Raw genomic sequence first — 25,882 nt, 5'->3', positions numbered from 1 at the left:
GCCCTAAAATTGAAAAGTTTTGGCAGGAAGTATTCCATACCTTCTCACAACTTTTTAGGGTCCAATTTGACCCAAATCCCCTTACTGCCTTGTTTGGTATTATTGCAAATGAAGATATAACATTAAATACTCCTAACCTACAGGTTTTACCCCTCCTACACATCTTCAATGGCTACGTGATATTATGTCTTATTTAAATTTAGAAAAGATTCGCTGCTCAGTCTTAAATTCAAAACAATCTTTTTATGATATCTGGGGACCTTTCCTAAATTACCTATCCAATTTATAAAGTTTAACAGTGCACAGACTTTTATGTATATTTTTATCTTCTCTTCATAAGCGAATATGTTTTTTTAAATTATCCATTATCATCCATCAGCTTTTTTCTTTGGTAGTTGGTAGGGGGAAGACTTTTTATATAAAAAATTTCTTTTATGATGTATGACCTATCTTTAAATTTTTGATTCCAGAGTGGTATACCTTTATGTGTTATGCTATAACATTTTGATCAATTTTATTACAAGATATGAATGTACACAAGTTATGTTGAGATGTATCTATGTGTTGCACTCTGTAAATCTTGTTTTTCCTTCTGAATAAAAATATTGTAAAAAGAAAAAGATGCTGCCTGGCCTGCTGACTTCCTTCAGCATTTTGTCTGCGTTGCTTGGATTTCCAGCATCTGCAAATTTTCTATCGTTTGAGAATATGGGGGTACTGAAAACTATTTAATATTGAAAGGCCTACATGGACCATAAGATATGAGAACAGAATTAGGCCACTTGGCCCATCGAGTCTGCTCTGCTAATTCATCATGGCTGATTCTTTTTTTCCTCAGGCCCAATCTCCTCCCTTCTCCCCGATTCGTTTCATGCCCTGACCAATCAAGAATTAATCAACCTCTACTTTAAATATGCCCAATGACTTGGCCTCCATGGCCATCTGTGACAATGAATTCCTCAGATTCATTGAAGTAGTATGGGATTGAGTGGGATCTGGGATCACCCATGATGATATGGCTGAGCAGGTTCAATGGACTGAATGGCCTAATTCTGCTCCCATGTCTTATGATTCACCATCATCTGGCTAAAGAAGTTCCACCTCACCTATGATCTAAAAGGACTACCCACTATTCTGAGGCTGTGTCCTCTGGTCTTAGACTTCCTCACCATAAACATCCTCTCCACATTCATTCTACCAAGGCTTTTGAACATTCGATCTATAGTTCAGCTGAGGCGCTGGCTTCTTGCTGTGGATTTAGACCCTCTGACTCTGTGTTGCCCTGTCCCGGGATATCTTACGTGGCGCGGAACGTCTCCACTGCCTCGGGATATCTCCCCTAACCCAGGCTATCTCTCTGACCCGGAATTTCTCCACTGTTCTGGGATCTCCCACAGGCTGGTGTTCCCCTGGTCACTGCTGCTCAAAGGAGGGAGCTTTATTCTTTGTCCAGAGGCCGAATGTTCGGGATCGAGTCAACTGCATCGGTTTGTCGCCAGATGTGAGGTCGCTTTGCTGTATCCTGCTCCGCCGCGGAGAGTGCTGCCCCTTTTGTCGACGGGGAGGTGAGGGACACCTGAGATGACCTCAGAATCAGATCGGAGTATGGAGTCTACGGAGGGGAGAGGCGTGCCAGGGAGGGCCGAGTGGTCATCGGGCGAAAGGGACGGTGAACCCGTTTGGGCTTCAGTACCAATGACAACAGATCGGAATGACCATTCTGCCTGAAGCTCATTGTTAAGATGGGGAAGTCGGCTGCGAGATGAGGGGAGGGTTTGTGGGCCGCAGGGGAGAGAGGCAATTTCTCTGGCCAGGGTTTGAGGCTGGTCACTAGGCGCAGCCCCGGGACCTACTGGGACTGTCGGCTGGACTGCTGCAGACACACAGGATCAGGGTGCTGAGGATCCCACAGATTGGACAGCACCTGTAGGGAGGAGAACTGCCGATCTTTCGGGGGAAGGGGAGCGGGTCAGTGTGGAGAGGGGGAAGAGATTGGGGAACCTACCCGCCAGTCCTTCAGTATCGCCCCTCCCACATCATAGTGCTCCCTCAGTATCTCCCCCTCAGAACTGCCGCTTATACAAAACTACAAAAATTTATTTACACAAAAACACGCAAAATACAAACATCAAGTATTTCCTGAGGCAGAGAGCCACCAGCTGGGTCTGCAGTTGGAAGACTTAGGACTGCAGCAAAGACCCAATGCCTCTTATTTCCCCAGAAGTTCACCAGATTCCTTTGGGTCCTGGAGACAAAAGCTGTTGGCGGGATTCAAGTATCAGCCGGTATCATATTATGAAGGTGACCAGCTGAATTATGACCAATACTCTAACTCGGTATGAGATGGCACGAAGGAGGCCTGACCTTCATCCCAGCCGGGCAGAGATTTTTGTCTCCAAGTCCTGCCAGTTCGTCAGCCAGGCCTCCTCCGTTGAGCTCAGGTAGACCCCAAGTAGAAGAGATGCTTGGTGCTGCACGCAAATGGCCTCAACCTGTCTGGTAGGGAGTCCACCTGCCACAAACCCAAGAGGCCCACACTCTTCTCCCAGTTGTAATGTATTGTGTGAGTATTCATAGGTCAGAGTGCGTATGACGTCAGGACGGGGGTAAGAAAAAATGGAAGTCTGTTAAATAAATGTGGTTGTTCAATCTACAGCGGTGTCTGAGTCACATCAATATGACATGGTGTCAGAAGAAATCGTGAAACAAAAATAAAAAAGGAAGAGAAGACATGTAAAAGATGTCACAGTTACAGCCACTGTCAAGTTTAAGCCGACAAGGTAATATTGCTGAGGATTGGAAGGTATGAGTCCAGAAGTTTGAGCTGTTTTGCACCATTAGCGGCGTAGCTGAAAAGATGGAGAAAGTGCAATGTGCTACGTTTCTGCATGTGGCGGGGGCGGAGGCAATAAAGGTTTGCAACACGTTTGTCTTCCAAGATGATGAGCAAGATAAAATTGAAGTGTTGAAGAAAAAGTTTCAAGGTTACTGCGAACCGAGAAAAAACCTACCGTACATCCGACACATGTTTTTCACGAGGGCTCAAGGACCGACAGAGACCATAGACGCCTATGTAACAGATTTGAAGAACAAGACAAAAGACTGAGTTCAGACAACTGCATGTTTCTTTAATATGTGACAGGATTGTATGCGGCATACGAGATGATCAAGAGAGAGGCAGTCCATTGAGAGAGACGGATCTTACATTAGAAAAGGCAATTGATGTTTGCCGTGCCGGCGAGATCACATCAAGTCAGGTTAAAGCACTCAATGAAGAGATTGAAGTGCACAAAATAAAAACTGTGAAAACTGACAAGAGTAGGACAAAGCCAGCTCCACAGGATGATCAAAAGGAAGTTAACTGCAACAGATGTGGTTATAAACATGGATACAGAAAATGTCCAGCCTTTGGTCAGACATGCAAGTTATGCCAGAAAAGAAATCACTTTGCAAAGATGTGCAAATCGCAGGAGCACGCAAGGAAAATGCATGCTGTGGAGCAGAGTGAGGGCAACAGTGACATGTTCATTGGCACAATTGAAGTGGAACAGGAGGTATGCATCAAGAATATTGACAATGCAGAGATGGAGGATGAAGATGATTGGACTCAAGATCTGAGGATAAACAGGAGGAATGTGACATTTAAGCTTGACACCGGGGCAAAGTGCAATGTAATGTCAGCAGAAACATTCAACTCACTGGACATCAGAGGAAGACTGAGAAAATCCACCTGCAAGCTTGTTGCATATTTCGGCCACAAGACAGCGCCATTGGGAAAGAAAACACTCACCTGTGAGTACAAAGGATAAAAACACAAGATACAGTTTGAGATAGTAGAGCAACATGTTCCAGCAATACTGGGCAAAGCAACATGCACAAAGCTAGGCCTGGTGAAGTGAACCTATGGTGTTGAAAAAGAAAATGACATTCTCAAAGACTTTGCTGACTTGTTTTCTGGACTAGGATGTTTACCAGGGAAACACCATATCCAGATTGATCCAACTGTTGTGCCTGTCGTGCATGCCCTGAGAAAGATTCCAGTAGCTCTCAGGGATCGAGTAGTGGAGGAGCTACACAGAATGGAACAGATGGGAGTCATAACAAGACAAATAGAACCGACCGACTGGGTGAGTAGTATGGTGACAGTGGTCACAGAAAAAAAGATGAGAATTTGCCTGGATCCACAAGATCTCAACCAAGCCATCAAAAGAGAACACTATCCGCTGCTCATGGTTGAAGAGGTTGTCTCCCGCATGCCTAATGTGAAACACTTTTCAGTATTGGATGCAAATCAAGGTTTCTGGCAGATCAAGCTGGATGAAGAAAGTTCCAGATTATGCACTTTCAACACGCCCATAGGGAGATATCGTTTCCTGCGTCTACCCTTTGGGATTTCTTCTGCATCAGAGGTATTCCAGAGGTCAGTGGCACAAATGATTGAAGGCCTGGATGGAGTGGTCAACATCATTGATGATTTGCTGATATGGGGTGACACCATTGAGGAACATGATCAGAGATTGAGGAAGCTTCTGGAGAGAGCACGTGAGTACAACCTAAAACTGAACAAAAGTAAATGTAGGATCAGAACTACAGAGATCAAATACATAGGTCACGTACTCAGCGCTGATGGGCTAAAACCTGATAATGAAAAGGTCAGGGCTATGGTACAGCTACCACCACCCAAAGACAAGCAAGAACTATTGAGGTTCATGGGCATGATACAGTATCTTGCCAAATTCATTCCCAACTTATCAGAGGTCAGCACTCCACTTCGAAAGCTATTAGAGAGCAACACTGAATGGCATTGGGAAGATGAACAAAAGAAAAGTTTTGACACATTGAAGCAGTTGGTTACCAATGCGCCAGCCCTCAAGTTCTATGATGTCAATAAACCGGTGACGATGTCTGTGGATGCCAGTTCGGAAGGAATAGGAGCTGTTATACTGCAGGATGGGAGGCCTGTGGCGTATGGATCACAAGCAATTACAGACTGTCAATGCCGATATGCTCAAATTGAGAAGGAATTACTCGCCATAGTTTATGGGTGTGAGAAGTTCCACCAATATGTATATGGCAAAAAAATCCAGATTGAGAGTGATCACAAACCACTAGAGAGCATCTTCAAAAAGCCACTTCACCAAGCTCCTATGAGGCTGCAAAGGATGCTTCTCAGGCTACAGAGGTACACTCTCACAGTCACCTATAAACCAGGAAAAGAACTGTACATCGCTGATGCTTTGAGCCGTGCTTACCTCAAAGAGCAAAAGGAAGAGTTGCTAGGAAGAGAGCTGGAGGTCAACTGGGTTACACCTCAGCTACCCATCTCTGAGGGGAAGTTGAACATGTTCAGGAAAGCAACTGCAGATGATCCTGAAATGCAAATGCTAAGAGACATTATGATGAACGGATGGCCAACAGAAAGAAAAGATGTTCCAAAAGAAATACAGAAATACTGGACGTTTAAAGAGGAAATCAGGACTAATATTCAAAACGGCAAAACTCAAATGAGACAGGAAATGCTCAACAGAATTCATGAGTTGCACCTGGGGATAGTGAAATGTAAAGAAAGGGCAAGGGGCATTCTCTATTGGCCAGGTATGTCAACTCAGATAGAGGACATTGTGTCTCGGTGTGCTGTCTGTAATGAAAACAAAGCAACAATCCAAGAGAGCCTTTGCTTCCCCATCCATTACCAGGAAGACCATGGGAGAAGATTGGCACAGATCTCTTTCACTACAATGGTGCAGAATATCTGCTTTGTGTGGACTACTATTCAAAATATCCGGAGATCACCAAGTTAAGTGACACGTCCAGTCAAGGTGTCATTACTGCAATGAAGTCGACATTCGCAAGACATAGTATTCCAGATATTGTTTTTAGTGACAATGGTCCACAATATGCCAATGGTGAGTTTAGAGGGTTCTCAGAAAGCTGGGAATTTCAACATGTTACTTCCAGTCCTGGGCACGCTCAGTCTAATGGACAAGCAGAGAGATCTGTACAAACTGTGAAGAACATGCTCAAGAAGACACACAGCAGCAACGGTGACCCGTACATTGCTCTGCTTGAATACCGCAACACACCGATTGAGGGTGTGGGCTTCTCTCCTGCACAGCTGTTGATGGGACGTCGTCTGAAGTCCAAGCTGCCAACATCCACAACTCTACTGACTCCTGAAGGTAATCTTCAAGTACATGACAAGCAAAAGTACAAGCAAATAAAGCAAAAGAGCTACTATGACAGACATACAAGACAGTTGCCAGATCTGCATACAGGTGAAAATGTCAGAATACAGAGAGGAGACACTTGGCAGCCGGCTGTGGTTGTGAACAGACATCAGCAACCAAGATCCTTCATAGTTTGCACGCTGGATGGAAGAGTCTACAGGAGGAACAGGAAGCATCTGCTGAAGAGAGGTGAGAGGGAGTTTCCACGTACAGATCCACAGGGCATTTCCACAGATACAGACATGGAAACAAATGACACCAAGAGTGAGGGGCGCGACGAAACCCCACAACGCAATGAAGGTGAGGGTTCGGCGCAGACCGACCGAGGTGGAAATGCAGACCGCAAAGACACAGAGGTCACTCGAGAGACTGACACTGATGAAGGACAAGCACAGTCACAGTTGTATCGCACACGGTCTGGGAGACAAGTCAAACTTCCAGCTAGATACAGAGAATAGATCTACCGACAGTCTCACACAGTTTGAGGCAAAGTCACACATGTTATAAGTTCCAAGGTGTGAAATAAAAGGTTTATTAGTCGTATGTTAGTAAAAGAAAATACACTGCTGTTAGTATTGTAAGACACAATGTCGAATACAGTATAAGTTAAGATTTTTTTTAGTTTATGTCATGGCTGTTGCAATATAAGAAAGGCATTGTTTTGGTAATTCACAGTGTTGTAAAAAAAAATCTTGAGAAGGGGGATGTAATGTATTGTGTGAGTATTCGTAGGTCAGAGTGCGTATGACGTCAGGACGGGGGTAAGGAAAAATGGAAGTCTGTTAAATAAACGTGGTTGTTCAATCTACAGCAGTGTCTAAGTTACATCAATACTACACCAGTTAACCCTTGCAGACAGAGGACATGGCCAAGAAGATCTGCTGCCTGTTTCGCATCGTCTGAAAGTCAATCAAGTCGGTGACCATGAGGAGGATGTCATCGGCATAGCCGACAGGATGACCTCCATGTCTGGTTTGCGTCAAACCAAACCCATCAACCTCCTACGGAGGAGGCACCAAAATGGGGCACCCTTGAAACACTCCCCCACCTCCCAAAGCACAAGGGCTCTGTCAAAGATCCATTAAGCTTAACGAGGCATTCCGCACCAGTGTACAACAGTCGGGCGCGTGTCAGAAAATGAGGCGCGAGCACAAATGCTTGCAGAGTCCCAAAAAGTACTTGTAGTGTACCCTATTGAACGCCTTCTCCTGATCAAGGGAGGAAAAGGTGACTGACAGACCAGCCTTCTGGCACAGGTGATGCACTATCAATTACTCCAAAAGACTGGAAGTAGAGTAAATACTGAAAGGCTTTTATTAACAATAAAATGGATCCACGTCCATGCTGTATGTCTGTCCTGGACCGTGGGAGGAGCAGTGACACAATCGCCTTTATTCAGGGGTCTGTGGGAGGAGCCACAGGAGCAGTCAGCAGAGGGGCGTGTCCAGGCATGTCCAGACAGATAACCCAGTTACAACTTATATACATGGTTTACCACAACAGGTGAATCAGATCCTGGTGAAGGTGGATATTGTCCAGGAGGGACTGCCCTTGGATCAGGGTGGATCACTTGAACCAGCACAGAACCCCGATGACTGGCTATTGCCCAGGCAACGATCTAATACTCCGCCCATGGAGAGATACTGGACGCCATTTATTTAGCAAACAGAGATTCCTCTTTCTTTGATAGCAGGGCTACAACTGCGCACCAAGAGAAGGCTATCTCACCCGTTGCCATGCTTTCCCGAAATATCCTTGCATAAACAGATGTCCCAGAAGGCCTGGAGAAATTCAACAGTCAACCTGTCTAGTCCCAGGGGCTTGCCTCTCTGCGGCTGGTTGAGGACGCTGGTCAGCTCCTCCAAGATTGCGGAGCATTTAACTGATCAGCACCCTTGGCAAGTCCTCCCTCAGAGCTTTGCGTGCATCCTCACCACCTGGCGAGAATAGAGCCTCATTGGAGGAATGGACCTGCAATAATTTTTGCTGGATCTATGACTGAGGAGCCATCCTCTGCCAGTAACTCCACGCACTGCCTGCGAACGCCCCTCTCCTTTCGAGAGAGTAGAAGAAGGGCGAAGCGTGGCCCAGCCAGATCCTGCACCATCTGGAACCATGACCTCACTTGAGCGCCTTGGGACCTCTGGCAGATGCCTCAGCACCTCCTTCTTCCTCTGGTATTCATTCCCGAGGGCTGGTCCCCATTGGTCGGTCCTAGCCAGGACTCCAAGTCGATCAGCTCATTCTCAAGCTGATCGATCCCAGACACCCGCTGCTTGGTCAACCCATGAGCATATTCCTAACAGAACAGTCGGATGTGAACCTTGCCCACATCTCAGGGAGGAAAGCTCCTCTGTTCTTCCTGCCAAGTCTTCCAAAACTGATGTAACGAAACCCGGAACCGGCCATCTTCCAGCAGCTGGATTTTGAAATGCCAAAACACGGACCCCAGGCAGGCAGGGTACTGAATTCTACCTGCCACAGGTGGAGGTCCAAGTGTGTAACTTGTTCATTCTTTATACACCACTGGAACCTTTCATTTAGCTTGTTGTTTTATGATACGGAATGAATTTGAATGAAATGCGGAGTGTGTGGGGGCGGGTCGAAGTGAAGGGTGAGGGTTCCTACCTCTGCTGGAGAGGCCGCTCTGTACCAGAAATTCCCTCAGATACAGTACATTGCTTCCGCTGGCAGTGCGACGCACACTGACTGTAATTACCCTATTGTCCACACGGCGGGGCTACTGTGCTACAGGGACCTGAGCATCACCACACCCTCGTTTGTAAGAAGACTCGCGAATTGTTAAACTGGCACAATTAAGTTCGGATACATTTTTTTTGCAGAAAGTATTGTTCCAACATTAGCTAAAAGAGACTGAACAAAGGCAGCAAGGAGAGAGCAGCTAGAACTGTTGCAGAGATTGGAGCAGGACTCAGGAACGCTGGTTTACACCTGACGCACTCTCCACATGCGTCCACAGAAATTCTTCAACTCTGGAAAAGCTGCAGAAACAATGGCTTAATCTATTCTAGCAACACGCACAAAATGCTGGAGGAACTCAGCAGGCCAGGCAGCATCTGTGGAAAGAGTACAGTCCACGTTTCGGGCTGAACCCCTTCAGCAGGACTGGGAGTCGATTGGTGAAAGAGATAAAGGGCTGGAGAAGGGAGAATCTGATGGGAGAGGGTAGAAGACCATGGAAGAAAGGGAAAGGGGAGGAGCACCAGAGGGAGGTGATGGCAGGAAAGAAGATAAGGTGAGAGAGGGAAACAGGAATGGGGGATGGTGAAGAAGAGGGGGTGGGGCCATTACTGGAAGTTAGAGAAATGGATGTTCATGCCATCAGGTTGGAGGCTACCCAGATGGAATATAATGTGTTGTTCCTCCAACCTGAGTGTGGCCTCATTGTGGCAGTAGAGAAGGCCATGGATAGACATGTCAGAATGAGAATGGGAAGTAGAATTGAAATGGTTGGTCACCAGGAAATTCCACTTTTTCTGGTGGAGCAGCGCAGGAGCTCGGCAAAGTGGTATCCCAATCTACGTTGGGTCTCACCGATATACAGGAGGCCACACTGGGAGCACTGGATACAGTAGGTGACCCCAACAGACACACAGGAGAAGTGTCACCTCACCTGGAAGGACTCGAGGAGAAATACCAGGATGGAGATCAGTGGGGAGGGACGAATGGAAGAGGGAGTCGTGCAGGGAGTGATCCCTGTGGAAAGTTTTGGGGAGGGGGGAAGGTAAGATGTCCTTTCTGGGATCAGTTGCAAATGGTGGAAGTTCTGCAGAATTACATGCTGGACACAGGGGCTGGTGGAGTGGTAGGTGAGGACAAGAGGAACTCAATTCCTGGTGGGGTGGCAGGAGGATGGAGTGAAGGCAGACATGCGGAAAGTGAGGGCAGCGTTGATGGTGGAGGAAGGAAAGCCCCTTTCTTTGATGGAGGACATCTCCTTCGTTCTGGAATGAAAACCCTCATCTTGAGAGCAGATGCAGTGGAGGTGGAAAAACTGAAGAAAGGGGATGGTATTTTTACAAGTAACAGGGTGGGAAGAGCTGTAGTCCTGGTAGCTGTGGGTTTATAAAATTTATCAGCACATAAGCTGTCTCCAGAGATAGTTAAAGAGAGATAGTCAAAGGGGAGGGAGGTGTCGGAAATGGACCAGGTAAATTTGAGGGCGGGGTGGAAGTTGGTGGCAAAGTTGATGAAGTCAATGAGCCTAGAATGGGTGCAAAAAGCAGCACCAATGCAGTCATTGATGTAGCGTGGGAAAAGCTGGTGAGTGATATGTAGACTGGGCTTGGAACATAGACTGTTCTACATAGCTGACTAACAGGCAGGCGTAGCTGGGATCCATGGGAGTGCCCATGTCTACAGCTTTTGTTTGAAGAAACTGGGAGTAGCCAAAGGAGTAATTATTGAGAGTGAGGCCCAGTTCCACCAGACAAAATACTGGCTCCTGTCTGTGCCCAGTTCAGTTTCTGTGTTTCCTCACTGTGGGGTTATAGTCAAGTTTATCGTTATAGCCACAGGTCCACGTGTGTACAGGTACAATGAAAAACTTACTTTTTAATTGCTTTATTTATTTAGAGACACAGCACATAGTCGGCCCTATTGGCCGCACTGCCCCTGCAAACCTCCACAAACCCGATTGACCCTAACCTAATCACAGGGCAATTTACAACAACCAGTTAACCTAAGGGAATATCTTTAGACTGTGGGAGGAAACCAGAGCACCTGGGGAAAAGCCATGCATTCCACGGTTAGGATATACAGAAACTCCTTACTGAACAGTGCTGGAAAATGAACTCTGAATTCAGAATGCCCCGAGCTGTAATAGCGTCATGCTAACTGCTACACTACTTGTAGCTGCATCACAGGTACAGAGCATTAGATATGCAGCAGTTACAAGAAAAACATAAATTAAACATACATTCAGGAAAACACTAGTAGAGCAAAACAAATTATATTTTAGGCCAAAGTTGTTATAATGAGGTAGTGATTAGGGTTGTGCCAGATGGTTGGAGGGAATAGTTGCTCTTGATCCTGGAGGTGTGGTATTTCAGGCTTTTGTATCTGCTGCCCGATGGGAGCTGTGGAAGATAACGTGGATCGGATGGTGGGGATCTTTGATGATAGATGTAGCCTTGGATCAGTCTGGGTACAGAAGGGAGTTATGGTAACAGCTGTGTGAAGTGTCAGGTGCTCGTCTCCTCTGCGTTATGTGCTGTCCTTAGCAACGGAAAACATCTGAAGTTATAACAATGACTCACACACACACTTTCACCATGAAATATTCAGTTAGAATTACTTACCCCAAAATAACACCAGTGCCTTGTTCACAACAGAAAAATATCTTGTTTTTGGGTTCTACTCAGTGGGATTGAGATGCTATCAAAATGGAAGGGGAATGGTGCAGAGAGCGTCACACTGTGGGAAGGAAGGCTACACCCAGGGAAGGAGATCTTTCAGCTGAAGAAATTAAAGTGACCACTCAGACCTGCCAATTAAGAATGTGCAGGAGTTGAACAGCCTAATTTTGCTTCCATGTCTTATGGTTAAAAAGAAGAGAGCACAGGTAATAACAGAGATGAATAGCAAGGTCTAAGCAAATATCTGCTTGTTTGGAATTTGTGCCAAATGTGCAAAGTGTGCAGAGCAAGATACTGAGGGAAAGAACCAAAAAAACAAAAACTGGAACTTTTAAGTATAAAGCCCAAGTGCAAAATAAATTGTCTTCACAAAAAAGGGGCAGAGCTGGGCTGAGAAGTGGCAGATGGAATTCAATTCAGAAAAGTGTCAAGTGCTTCACTTTGGAAGGTCAAATTCGAAGACAGAATAAAGGATTACTAGGAGGATTCTTAACAGTGTGGATGGACAGAGGGATCCTGGGATTCACATCCATAACTCCCTTGAAGTCGCTGCGCAAGTTGATAAGGTGGTTAAGAAAGCATGTGAGATGCTGGCCTTCATTAGTCCTGGGATTGAGTTCCCGAGCCACGAGATAATGTTGCAGCTCCAGAAATCCCTGGTTAGACCACACTTGGAATATTGTGTTCAGTTCTGGTCACCTCATTGTAGGAAGGTTGTGGAAGCTTTAGAGAGGGTGCAGAGTAGTTTTACCTAGATGCTGCCTGGATTAGAGAGCATGTCATGAGTTGGGTTGAGTGAACTAGGGTTTTCTCTTTGGAGTGAAGGAGGATGAGAGGTGACTGATAGTTGATAAGAGGCGAAGATAATGTGTTTAGCTAGAGACTTTTCCCCAGGGTGGAAATGGCTAATATGAGAGGGTTTTTAAGGTGATTGGAGGAAAGAATAGGGATATGACAGAAGCCGGTTTTTACATTGAGAGTGATGGGTGCATGGAACGCCCTGCCAGAGGTGGCGATAGAGGCAGATACATTAGGGACATTTGAGAGACTCTTAGATAGGCACATGGAAGATAGAAAAATGGAGAACTATGTGGATGGAAGGGTTAGATTGATCTTAGATTTGGTTAAAAGGTCAGCACAATATCATGAGCTGAAGGGACTGTACTGTTCAGTGTTCTATATTCAAGCCCTCCAGTGCTTTCTGGCACCCGTCCCAGCTCAGTCACATCCTTTGTGCAGCCGGGTGGCCAGAAGCTCCAGTGTGGTCTTCCACATGGGAATAGGAGGCATGTCCTGTGGGAAACCATTGACAGACACCCACCATCCTCTCCTTTCACTCCTCCATGAAGATGCCCTATCACTGGCCTCTCGCTGTGATAACGCTCCTGTGAAAGGCTGCGGGATGTTTGTTGTATGACAGCTTTTGCAGAAATAGCAACTGTTGCCCTGTGCTAATTATAACTTGTTGTTCCTCTGCTGCTGAGAACCCCGCCCCAGGATGTTGTTGTAAGTACTTCACAGAACATCAAATAGTGCAGCCAGAATCAGGCCCTTTGGTCACGGTGTCTGTGTCAGGTTAAGCTGCACATTTGCCTGCATCTAATCTATATCCCACTGTTCCCAGCCTCTTGCTGTGCCTGGCTAAATGACTCTCAAACACTGCTATCAAACTGTTTCCACTACCGCCTCTGGCAGCCTGTTCCAGGCACCCACCACTCTCTGTGTGTAAAATAAGACTTGCTCATAAATCTTCCTTAAACAGTTCCCCTCTCACCGTTAAGCTATGTCCTCTAGTATTTGACATTTTGACATAAGGTAAAAGACTCTGACGAACTATATCTATGCTGCTCATAATCTTATAAATCTCTATCACATCTCCCCTCAGCCCCCACCACTCCAGAAGAAACAACCCAAGTTTTTCCAACTTCCTCTTACAGCACATGCCCTCTATTCCACCCGCCAAAACCTTCACATCCTTCCTGGGTGACCAGAACTGCACACAGTACTCCAGATGTAGCCTAACCAAAGCTTTATACATGAATTTCTGACTTCTATATTGAGCACTCTGACCAATGAAGGTAAGTATTTGATAACCTTTACCATGCTGTCACTTTCAAAGAACTGTGGACTTGCACCTCAACATCCCCCTGTATGTCAATGGTCCTCAGGGTCCTGCCATTTACAGTACACTTTCTTCTTGCATTCAATACCCCGAAGTGCAACACCTCACACTTGTCTGAATTACATTCCATGTGCCATTTCTCTGCCCATGTTTCCAAATGGTCTGTATACTGCTGAATCCTTTAACAACCTTCCATGTTACCAACAATGCAACCATTTTCCATGTCATTTGCAAATTAACTGATCAGCTCACATAATTTTTCATCCAAATCCTATATATATCTACATCACAAAGAGCAGGGCTCCCAGCATTGATCTCTACAGAAGATCACTAGTCAGTCAGGATAACAGGATTATAAGGCTAACAGGGAGTTTAAGAAGGAAATTAGGAGAGCCAGAAGGGGCCATAAGAAGGCCTTGGCGGGCAGGATTAGAACCATAGAACATTACAGCACAGAAACAGGCCTTTTGGCCCTTCTTGGCTGTGCCGAACTATTTTTTTGCCTACTCCCACTGACCTGCACCTGAACCATATCCCTCCATACACCTTTCATCCATGTTTTTATTAAATGTTAAAGGTGAGCCCGCATTTATCGCTTCATCTGGCAGCTCATTCCACACTCCCACCACTCTCTGTGTGAAGAAGCCCCCCCCCCCATGTTCCCTTTAAACTTTTCCCCCTTCACCCTTAATCCATGACCTCTGGTTTTTTTCTCCCCTAGCCTCAGTGGAAAAAGCCTGCTTGCATTCACTCTATCTATACCCATCATAATTTTATATACCTCTATCAAATCTCCCCTCATTCTTCTACACTGCAGGGAATAAAGTCCTAACCTATTCAACCTTTCTCTTTAACTCAGTTTCTCAAGTCCTGGCAACATCCTTGTAAACCTTCTCTGCACTCTTTCAACCTTAATAATATTCTTCCTGTAATTTGGTGACCAAAACTGCTCACAATACTCCAAATTTAGCCTCACCAATGTCTTATACAACCTCACCATAACATTCCAACTCTTATACTCAATACTTTGATTTATAAAGGCCAATGTACCAAAAGCTCTCTTTACTACCCTATCTACCTGTGATGCCACTTTTAGGGAATTTTGTATCTGTATTCCCAGATCCCTCTGTTCTACTGAGCTCTTCAGTGTCCTACCATTTACCTTGTATGGTGTACCTTGGTTTTTCCTTCCAAAGTGCAATACCTCACACTTGTCTGTATTAAACTCCATCTGCCATTTTTAGCCCATTTTTCCAGCTAATCCAAATCCCTCTGCAAACTTTGAAAACCTTCCTCACTGTCCACTACACCTCCAATCTTTGTATCATCAGCAAATTTGCTGATCCAATTTACCACATTATCATCCAGATCATTGATATAGATGACAAATAACAATGGACCCAGCACTGATCCCTGTGGCACACCACTAGTCACAGGCCTTCACTCAGAGTAGCAATCTTCCACTACCACTCTTTGGCTTCTTCCATTGAGCCAATGTCTAATCCAATTTACTACCTCACCATGTATACCTAGTGACTGAATTTTCCTAACTAACCTCCCATGCGGGACCTTGTCAAAGGCCTTACTGAAGTCCATGTAGAAAACATCCACTGCCTTCCCTTTATCCACTTTCCTTGTAACCTCCTCAAAAAACTCTAATAGATTAGTTAAACATGACCTACCATGCACAAAGCTGTGTTGACTCTCCCTAATAAGTCCCTGTCTATGCAAATACTTATAGATTCTATCTCTTAGTACTCCTTCCAATAATTTACCTACTACCGACGTCAAATTTACTGGCCTATAATTTCCCAGATTACTTTTAGAGCCTTTTTTAAACAACAGAACTACATGAGCTATTCTCCAATCCTCCGGCACCTCACACGTAGATACCGACATTTAAAATATATCTGCCAGGGCCCCTGCAATTTCAACACTAGTCTCCTTCAAGGTCCGAGGGAATACCCTGGCAGGTCCTGGGGATTTATCTACTCTGATTTGCCTCAAGATAGCAAGCACCTTCTCCTCTTCAATCTGTATAGTTTCCATGACCTCACTACTTGTTTGCCTTATTTCCACTGACTCCATGCCAGTTTCCTTAGTAAATACAGATGCAAAAAACCCACTTAAGATCTCCCCCACTTCTTTTGGTTCCATACATAGCCGACCACTCTGATCTTCAAGAGGACCAATTTTATCCCTTACTATCCTTTTGCTCTTAATATACCTGTAGAAGCTCTTTGGATTATCCTTCACTTTGATTGCTAAAGTAACCTCATGTCTTCTTTTAGCCCTCCTGATTTCCTTAAGTATGCTTTTGCACTTTTAATACTCCTCAAGCACCTTATTTGCTCCCTATTTCCTATACATGTCATACATCTCTTTCTTCTTATCTATCAGAGTTCCAATATCCCTTGAGAACCAAGGTTCCTTATTCTTATTCACTTTGCCTTTAATCTGACAGGAACGTACAAACTCTCCACTCTCAAAATTTCTCCTTTGAAGGCCTCCCACTTACCAATCACATCCTTGCCAGAAAACAGCCTGTCCCAATCTATGCTTTTTAGATCCTTTCTCATTTCTTCAGATTTGACCTTTTTCCAGTTTAGAACCTCAACCCGAGGACCAGATCTACCTTTATCTATTATCCAGTGTTATGATCACTGAAACCAAAGTGTTCCCCTACACACCTATATAGGAGATCTAATATCACCTCCTCTCTAGTCAGTACCTCTATATATTGATTTAGAAAACTTTCCTGAACACATTTTACAAACCCTAACCTGTCTAGACCTTTAACAGTATGGGAGTCCCAATCAATATGAGGAAAATTAAAATCCCCTACTATCACAACTTAATGTTTCCTGCAGTTGTCTGCTATCTCTCTGCAGATTTGCTCCTTCAATTCTCGCTGACTATTGGAAAACCCCAAGGCATTCTACAAGTATGTGAAGAGCAGGAGGGTAAGGCATGAAAGAATAGGACCTAACAAGTGTCGCAGTGGGAAAGTGTGTATGGAACCGGAGGAAATAGCAGAGGTACTTAATGCTTTACTTCAGTATTCACTATGGAAAAGGCTCTTGGTGATAATAGTGATGACTTGCAGCTGATTGAAAAGCTTTTGCATGTAGATATTAAGAAAGAGGATGTGCTGGAGCTTTTGGAAAGCATTAAGTTGGGTAAGTTGCCGGGCCCGGATGAGATGTACCGCAGTCTACTGTGGGAGGCGAGGGAGGAGATAACTGAGCCTCAGGTAATGATCTTTGCAACATCAATGGGGACAGGAGAGGTTCCAGAGGATTGGAGGGTTGCGAATGTTGTTCCTTTATTAAAGAAAGAGAGTAGAGATAGACCAGGAAATTATAGACCAGTGAGTCTTACCTCAGTGGCTGGTAAGTTGATGGAGAAGATCCTGAGAGGCAGGATTTATGAACGTTTGGACAGGTATAATATGATTAGGAATAGTCAACACGGCTTTGTCAAGGGCAGGTTGTGCCTTACGAGCCTGATTGAATTTTTTGAGGATGTGACTAAATATATTGATGAAGGAAGAGCAGTAGGTGTAGTGTATATGGATTTTAGCAAGGCATTTGTAAGGTACCCCATGCAAGGCTTATTGGGAAAGTAAGGAGGCATGGGATCCAAGGGGACATTGCTTCGTGGATCCAGAACTGGCTTGCCCACAGAAGGCAAAGAGTGGTTGTAGACGGGTCATATTCTGCATGGAGGTCGGTCACCAGTGGAGTGCCTCAGGGATCTGTTCTGTGACCCTTACTCTTTGTGATTTTTATAAATGACCTGGATGAGGAAGTGGAGAGATGGGTTAGTAAGTTTGCTGATGACACTAAGGTTGGAGGTGTTGTGGATAATGTGGAGGGCTGTCAGATGTTACAGCGGGACATTGATAGGATGCAAAACTGGGCTGGGAAGTGGCAGATGGAGTTCAAACCAGGTAAGTGTGAGCTGGTTCATTTTGGTAGCTCAAATATGATGGCATGGCACGGCATGTGGCCTCTGTCGGTCATGGTCAACTATGGGTACTGCACCTCTGGTAGTCACTGATTTGTCGAGCAGCGTCGTCTGTGGCTATTGAGGCCAATCCTGGAACAGCAGGCTCTGCCACAGTTGCCGCATATGTAGGGCACGTGGAATTGTTATATGCTATCCACTGTACTCTCCACTCCTTAAACTGACTCAGGATCACTCTTTTGCCTTGCTCTAGGTGTTGCTGAAGAGTACCTCGCCATTTGTTGCGATCATCTGCTGTATCCTCCCAGCAGTCCGTGTTGATTCTTAAGGCTTTTATGTCGCGTTTGCAGAGGTCCTTGAAGTGAAGCTGAGGTCTACCAATGTTCCTCTTGCCTGTTGCTAGTTCTCCGTAGAGGACGTCCTTTGGCAGTCTACCATCCTTCATATGATGGATGTGGCTCAGCCAGCGCAGCCTGCGTTGTCTTAAAAGCGTGAACATTGTGGGGAGTCCAGCGTGGGAGAGGACCTCAGAGTTTGGGACTTGTCTCTCCAGGTGATGCCAAGGATGCAGCGAAGGCTGCGCAGGTGAAAACTATTGAGTTTCCTCTCCTGTTTGGAGTAGATGGTCCAAGTCTCGCTACCATACAGGAGGGTGATGATAACACATGCATTGTACACAGCAATCTTGGTCTTTGTAGCGAGTTTCCAATTTTGGATGATGGCAGAATATAGTATTAATGCTAAGACTCTTGGCAGTGTGGAGGATCAGAGGGATCTTGGGGTCCAAGTCCATAGGACACTCAAAGCAGCTGCGCAGATCGACTCTGTGGTTAAGAAGACGTACGGTATATTGGCCTTCATCAACCCTGAGATTGAATTTAGGAGCCGAGAGGTAATGTTCTAGCTATCTCGGACCCTGGTCAGACCCCACTTGGAGTACTGTGCTCAGTTCTGGTCGCCTCACTACAGAAAGGATGTGGAAACCATAGAAAGGGTGCAGAGCAGCTCTGCAAGGATGTTGCCTGGATTGGGGAGCATGCCATATGAGAATAGGTTGAGTGAATTCGGCCTTTTCTCCTTGGAGCGACAGAGGATGAGAGGTGACCTGATAGAGGTGTATAAGATGTTGTGAGGCATTGATCATGTGGATAGTCAGAGGCTTTTCCCCAGGGATGAAGTGGCTAGCATGAGAGGGCATGGTTTTAAGGTGCTTGGAAGTAGGTACAGAGGAGATTTTCAGGGGTAAGTTTTTTATGCAGAGAGTGGTGAGCGCATGGAATGGACTGCTGGCAGTGGTGGTGGAGGCAGACATGATAGGACCTTTTAATAGACTCCTGGACAGGTATGTTGAGCTTAGAAAAATAGAGGACTATGGGTAACTCTAGGTAATTTCTAAGGTAGGGACATGTTCGGCAGTTTTGTGGGCTGAAGGGCCTGTATTGTGCTGTAGGTTTTCTATGTTTCTAAATGGTTTCATTACGAATTGAATACCAATTGAAATTGTGGAGATGTGGAAAGCAGGTGATATATGGTGGGAGCTGGTCTAAGTGACCAACAGCAGCTTTGTACTAACATTGGCTCAAAGCTAGATGAGATCTGATCTGGCAATACTGTGATGCATCATGCCTGTTGGATTAGAAGCAGACAGTAGATGCAGGATTTGATGAAGGTGAATCTGGTACAAGTGTAGGCGGCTCTGACTTCAGTCTTGTCCTGAGATGTGAGTTATTCACTGCCTGTGAAAAAAGCACTGAGGTCAGAGGGTGGGTGAGTGAGTGTGGAGACCAGAAACTGGAGTGAGGAGACTGGGAATAGGAGTGAGGGGAGGAGACTGGGAATAGGAGTGAGGGGAGGAGACTGGGAATAGGAGTGAGGGGAGGAGACTGGGAATAGGAGTGAGGACAGTAGATTGAGAACAGCTTTTATTGGGTCAAACCATGTCTTACATGTGGGAACTGTTTAATGACCAGCCGGCCAGAATTTTGGATCAATGTGTTGCTGTGGTGAAGACTGACAAGGATGTCAACGTTTGTAAACCTCTAATGAGAGATGTTGTAAATATAGTCAAAACACAAGAGGAAGCAAATGTGAGGTTTAGGAATCTGAAATTGGACAATGTCACCAAGGAATATTAAGAAAAACAGGCAGAAACTGGGAAGTAGGAGGGCTAAAATGGGCCATGGAATGTCCTTAAGAGGTAGGATTAAGAACAATCACAAGACAGGTTATAATTACATTAAAAACAAGGGGTTAACAAGAGAGATGGTAAGACAACTCAAGCACAGAGATGGACATTTATGCCTATAGTCACAGGAAGTTTCCAGGACTTTCCATTGGAGCATAGCAAAGATTAGGGAGGGGTTTTCTCATATTCTAGGGTGCATTGATAACAAAAAGGAAGAGGTATTGGTCCCCTTGAAGGCCTTAAATTGGATGGGATTTATTAGAGGTTATTGATAAAGGTGAGAGAAGAGGTTGTTGGAAATCTGACAAAGATATTGAAATCCACTTTGGCCACAAACAAGGTCCCAGAGGCTGGGAGAACAGTGATTGTTGTTCATATGTTAAAGATGAACAATAAACAATAAGTATACCGTTTTGGATACTGTTGGTGGGGATGACCTACCAGGAACAAGTTGCAGTGGTCCTATCTCTGGCACTGAGGTTGGACCCTCGACTAGGAAGGGGAGGAGGGAAGAGAAGAGAGCGGTACTGATAGGGGATTCTATAGTCGGGGGGCAGATAGGAGATTTTGTGGGGAAGATCAGGAGTCTCGGATGGTATGTTGCCTCCCTGGTGCCGGGGTCCGGGACATCTCAGATCGGGTGCAGGTTATTCTCGAGAGGGAGGGCAAGAACCCAGATGTTGTGGTCCATGTAGGGACCAATGACGTGGGTAGGATGAGTGAGGGGGTCCTGCATAGCGAGTTCAGAGAGTTAGGTGCGAAGCTGAAAGGCAGGACCTCCAGGGTAACAATCTCAGGATTGCTACCTGTGCCACGTGCAAATGAGGCAAGGAACAGAAGGATTATACAGATTAATACATGGCTGAGAGGATGGTGCAGGAGGGAGGGCTTCAGGTTTTTAGATAATTGGGCTTTGTTCCAGGGAAGGTGGGATCTGTTCCGATGGGACGGTTGACACCTGAACTAGAGCGGTACTAACATTCTTGCAGGAAAGTTTGCTAGTGCTGCTCGGGGGGGTTTAAACTAAATTTGCAGAGGGCAGGGATCCAGAATGTGAGAGAGGATAGCGAGATGAAGAATAAAGGACAGGTGGGGACTACACGGTTCCGGAATATTAAGTGTGTAGTAGAGAAAGGTGAGGCGGAACAAGTAATAAGGAGGACACATGTACAGAGGGATGGTCTGACGGAACATGGAGTTAAATGTGCTGAAAGAATAAGTAAATTTAGAAAGGACGACAAAATTCAAGGGGCATATAGCCCGAAAGGAGTTCGGGGAGCTGGGTTAAGCACAATAGGCAACGATTTAAACAGAGAGAGGAGAAGTGGGCTAAAAATTCTATATCTGTATGCACCAAGTGTCAGAAATAAGGCGGATGAGCTTGAAGCTCAGGTGCGAATGGGTAACTATGATGTTGTTGGGATAACGGAGACATGGCTGCAGGGAGATCAGACCTGGGAAATGAATGTACAAGGGTATACGTGCTATCGTAGGGACAGAAATGTGGGCAGAGGGGGTGGGGTGGCCCTGTTGGTGAGGAATGAGATTCAGTCCTTTGGAAGGGGGGACATAGGATCAGGAGAAGTAGAGTCTGTGTGGATAGAACTGAGGACCAGTAAGGGCAAAAAGACCCTAATGTTGTCTACAGGCCACCAAACAGTAGCATGAATATTGGGTGCAAGTTGAATAGGGAGTTAACATTGGCATGTGGCAAAGGTAATGTTGCAGTAGTTATGGGGGATTTCAACATGCAGGTGAACTGGGAGAATCAGGTTGGTGCTGGATCCCAGGATAGGGAGTTTGTAGAGTACCTACGGGATGCATTCTTTGAACAGCTTGTATGAGAGCCGACCAGGGACAAGACTATTCTGGATTTAGTGTTGTGTAATGAACAGGATTTGATAAGCGATCTTGAAGTAAAGGAGCCATTAGGAGGTAGTGACCATAATATGATAAGTTTTTATCTGCAATTTGAGAAGGATAAGGGCAGATCGGAGGTGTCAGTGTTGCAGTTGAACAAAGGAGACAATGGAGCCATGAGGGAGGAGCTGGCCAAAGTTAAATGGACGGATATCCTAGTAGAAAAGACAGTGGAACAGCAATGGCAGGTATTCTTGGGAATAATGCACAAGGTGCAAAATCAGTTCATCCCCCGGAGAAGGAAGGATTCAAAGGGGGGGAAGGGGCCACAGTGGTTGACAAAGGAAGTCAGAGATTGCATAGCATTAAAAAAAAGTATGACAGAGCTAAGGTGAGTGGGAAGACAGATGATTGGGAAATTTTTAAGGAACAACAGAACTTAACTAAAAAGACAATACGGGGAGAAAAAATGAGGTACGAATGCAAGCTAGCCAGGAATATAAAGGAGGATAGCAAAAGCTTTATTAGGTATGTGAAGAGAAAGAAGATAGTTAAGAACAATGTTGGGCCCTTGAAGAATGAATTGGGTGAAATTGTTATGGGAAACAGAGAAATGGCAGAAGATGTCAGCCTAACATCAGTAGTGGGGAAGATGCTAGAGTCCATTATTAAAGATGAAATAGTGGCATATCTAGATAGCAGTGATAGGATTGGGCCAAGCCAGCATGGATTTACCAAGGGCAAATCATGCTTGACTAATCTATTGGAGTTTTTTGAGGATGTAACCAGGAAGTTAGACAAGGGAGATCCAGTGGATGTAGTGTACCTCGATTTTCAGAAGGCATTTGATAAGGTCGCACATAGGAGATTGGTGGGTAAAATCAGAGCTCATGGCATTGGGGGGAAGATATTGACTTGGATAGAAAACTGGTTGGCAGATAGAAAGCAAAGGGTAACGGTGAATGGGTGTTTCTTGGAATGGCAGGTGGTGACTAGTGGGGTGCCACAGGGCGCGGTATTGGGACCACAGCTGTTTACGATTTACATCAACGATTTAGATGAAGGCATTGAGAATAACATCAGCAAGTTTGCTGATGATACTAAGCTGGGTGGCAGTGTGACATGTGATGAGGATGTTAGGAGAATTCAGGGTGACTTGGATAGGCTGAGTGAGTGGGCAGATACTTGGCAGATGACGTTTAATGTGAATAAGTGTGAGGATATCCACTTTGGGAGTAAGAACAGGAAGGCAGATTATTATCTGAACGGTGTAGAGTTAGGTAAGGGAGAAATACAAAGAGATCTAGGAGTCCTTGTTCATCAGTCACTGAAGGTGAATGAGCAAGTGCAGCAGGCAGTGAAGAAGGCTAATGGAATGTTGGCCTCATTACTAAGGGAATTGAGTACAAGAGCAAGGAAATCCTTTTGCATTTGTACAGGGCCCTGGTGAGACCACACCTGGAGTATTGTGTACAGTTTTGGTCTCCAGGGTTAAGGAAGGACATCCTGGCTATAGAGGAAGTGCAGCGTAGATTCACGAGGTTAATTCCTGGGATGTCCGGACTGTCTTACACAGAGAGGTTAGAGAGACTGGGCTTGTACACACTGGAATTAAGGAGATTGAGAGGGGATCTGATTGCAACATATAAGATTATTAAGGGATTGGACAAGATAGAGGCAGGAAATATGTTCCAGATGCTGGGAGAGTCCAGTACCAGAGGGCATGGTTTGAGAATAAGGGGTAGGTCATTTAGGACAGAATTAAGGAAAAACTTCTTCTCCCAGAGAGTTGTGGGGGTGTGGAATGCACTGCCTCGGAAGGCAGTGGAGGCCAATTCTCTGGATGCTTTCAAGAAGGAGCTAGATAGGTATCTTATGGATAGGGGAATCAAGGGATATGGGGACAAGGCAGGAACCGGGTATTGATAGTAGATGATCAGCCATGATCTCAGAATGGTGGTGCAGGCTCGAAGGGCTGAATGGTCTACTTCTGCACCTATTGTCTATTGTCTATTGTCTATAAAGATATACCAGGAAATGATCGGCCAGTGAACCCCACATCTGCAGCAGGAAATTACTGATGAAGATTCTTAAGTATCTGATCTGATCTCATTTGAAAAAGCATAGATTAATTAGCAGAGATCATGTCTCATAAATATGATTGAGTTTTTTTGTGTGGGGGAAGATAATTACTGAGGGCAAAGTTGTTTGATGTGGTCTACATGGAGTTTAAACCTTTCAATAATGTCTTTCGTGGCGGCTGGTCTAGAAAAGTAAGCAACTTGCATCCATGGATGCTCAGCAGATTAGATTAAAAATTGGCTTGGCATTGAAAACAGAGGGTAGTGGCGGAGGAATGTTATAGAAACATAGAAAACCTACAGCACAATACAAGCCATTGGGCCCACAAGGTTGTTCCAAACATGTCCCTACCCTAGAAATTACAAGACTTCCCTTTAGCCCTCTATTTTTCTAAGCTCCATTTACCTATCCAAAAAACTCTTAAAAGACCCTATCGTATCCCACTCCACCACCATTGCTGGCAGCCCATTCCACGCACTCACCACTCACTGAGTAAAAAACTTATCCCTGACATCTCCTCTGTACCTACTCCCCAGCACCTTAAACCTGTGTCCTCTTATGGCAACCATTTCAGCCCTGGGAAAAAGCCTTTGACTATCCACATGATCAACGCCTCACAACATCTAATACACCTCTGTCAGGTCACCTCTCATCCTCCGTCGCTCCAAGGAGAAAAGGCCGAGTTCACTCAACCTATCCTCATAAGACATGCTCCCCAATCCAGGCAACATCCTTGTAAATCTCCTCTACACCCTTTCTATGGCTTCCACATCCTTCCTGTAGTGAGGCAACTAGAACTGAGCACAGTACTCCATGTGGGGTCTGACCAGAGTCCTATATAGCTGCAACATTACCTTTTGGCTCCTAAATTCAATTCCACAATTGATGAAGGCCAATATACTGTATGACTTCTTAACCACTGAGTCAACCTGCGCAGCAGCTTTGACTGTCCTGTCCTATGGACTCGGACCCCAAGATTCGTTTGACCCTCCACACTGCCAAGAGTCTTACCAATAACACTATATTCTGCCATCGTATTTGACCTACCTAAACGAACCACTGCACACTCTTTGGAGTGAAGGAAGCTGAACAGCAACCCGATGGAGGCAAAGATTGAGTGGGTAACCAATGATGTTTTCCCAGGGTGCAAATGGCTAATTCAAATGTCATAATTGTAAGGTGATTTGAGGGAAGTATAGAGGGGTTGTCAGAGATAGTTTTTTTTTACATAGAGAGTGGTGGGTGCGTGGAATACTCTGCCAGGAGTGGTGGTAGAGGCAGCATTTAAGAAACTGTTAAGCAAATGGATAATAGAGAAATTTGGGGCTGTATAGCAGGGAAGGGTTAGATTTATCTAGGCTAAAATGTCAGTACAGCATTATGGGCTGAATGTTCCAGGTCTCTGAAACTTTTTAATTATAATGTAGCTTCATTAAAATTCACATTTTAAGCTACTGATTTAAGTTATATCTTATGCTATGGATTTTAATTTAAAGTGAGCCCTTTGAGATGGAGAGTGGAACATACAATCTGCATAACACACACAAACTGCTGGAGGAACTCAGCAGGTCAGGCAGTGGCAATGAAGGGGAATTAACAGCTAACGTTTTGGGCTGAGTCCTTTCTTCAGGACAATTTATGAGTGTTTGTTGCTGTCTCACTTTGCTCTGAGCTTGTAATGACCTTAAATTCCACCAGCAATGACTCACAGTTGAATCGCTGCCCTGACCCCAGAATGCTTCCAAAACACCATCAGGAAATGAAACAGTCTCTAAATATTATGTGCTTATCAATAAATATATTCTCTCCAAATTTTACAATCTGTGACAGCCCACAGGCCATTTTCTTGGCTCTTGGCTTGATTTTCCTGCACATGTTTGTGCCTAATAGGTTATGACAAAACCAAAAAAACTTGTCTCCTCATGTCGCAGTTTTATAACAACGCGGCAACTAACACAGACAGATTCCAATAAAGCAAACATCTGTTCAGCAGCCAGGTCTGGAATTGTGCAATGTTTCTGACCCCTGATTCAGCCTGATTGTAATTTTCAGACAGTGT

General features: G+C 45.1%; 1 long non-coding RNA gene across 2 annotated transcripts in view; it reads right to left on the bottom strand.

Annotated features, from left to right (window-relative positions):
* The window catches only part of LOC140734140 (uncharacterized), a 79,818-nt gene that overhangs the window by 19,132 nt on the left and 34,804 nt on the right, over window positions 1–25,882 (bottom strand). The window contains exon 1 of one of the 2 annotated variants that reach the window (XR_012100488.1): window positions 11,549–11,651. The exons of the other annotated variant lie outside the window; for it this stretch is intronic. This is a non-coding gene — a long non-coding RNA (uncharacterized lncRNA). Of the gene's footprint in view, window positions 1–11,548; window positions 11,652–25,882 lie in introns of those variants that run through there. 2 annotated transcript variants of the gene reach the window in all.

The sequence above is a fragment of the Hemitrygon akajei genome, chromosome 10, assembly GCF_048418815.1.
Source record: "Hemitrygon akajei chromosome 10, sHemAka1.3, whole genome shotgun sequence".
In the NCBI taxonomy this organism is placed as follows: Eukaryota; Metazoa; Chordata; class Chondrichthyes; order Myliobatiformes; family Dasyatidae; genus Hemitrygon; species Hemitrygon akajei.
The sequence above is the reverse complement of the archived record's forward strand: the minus strand, read 5'-3'. Positions and strand labels throughout refer to the sequence as shown.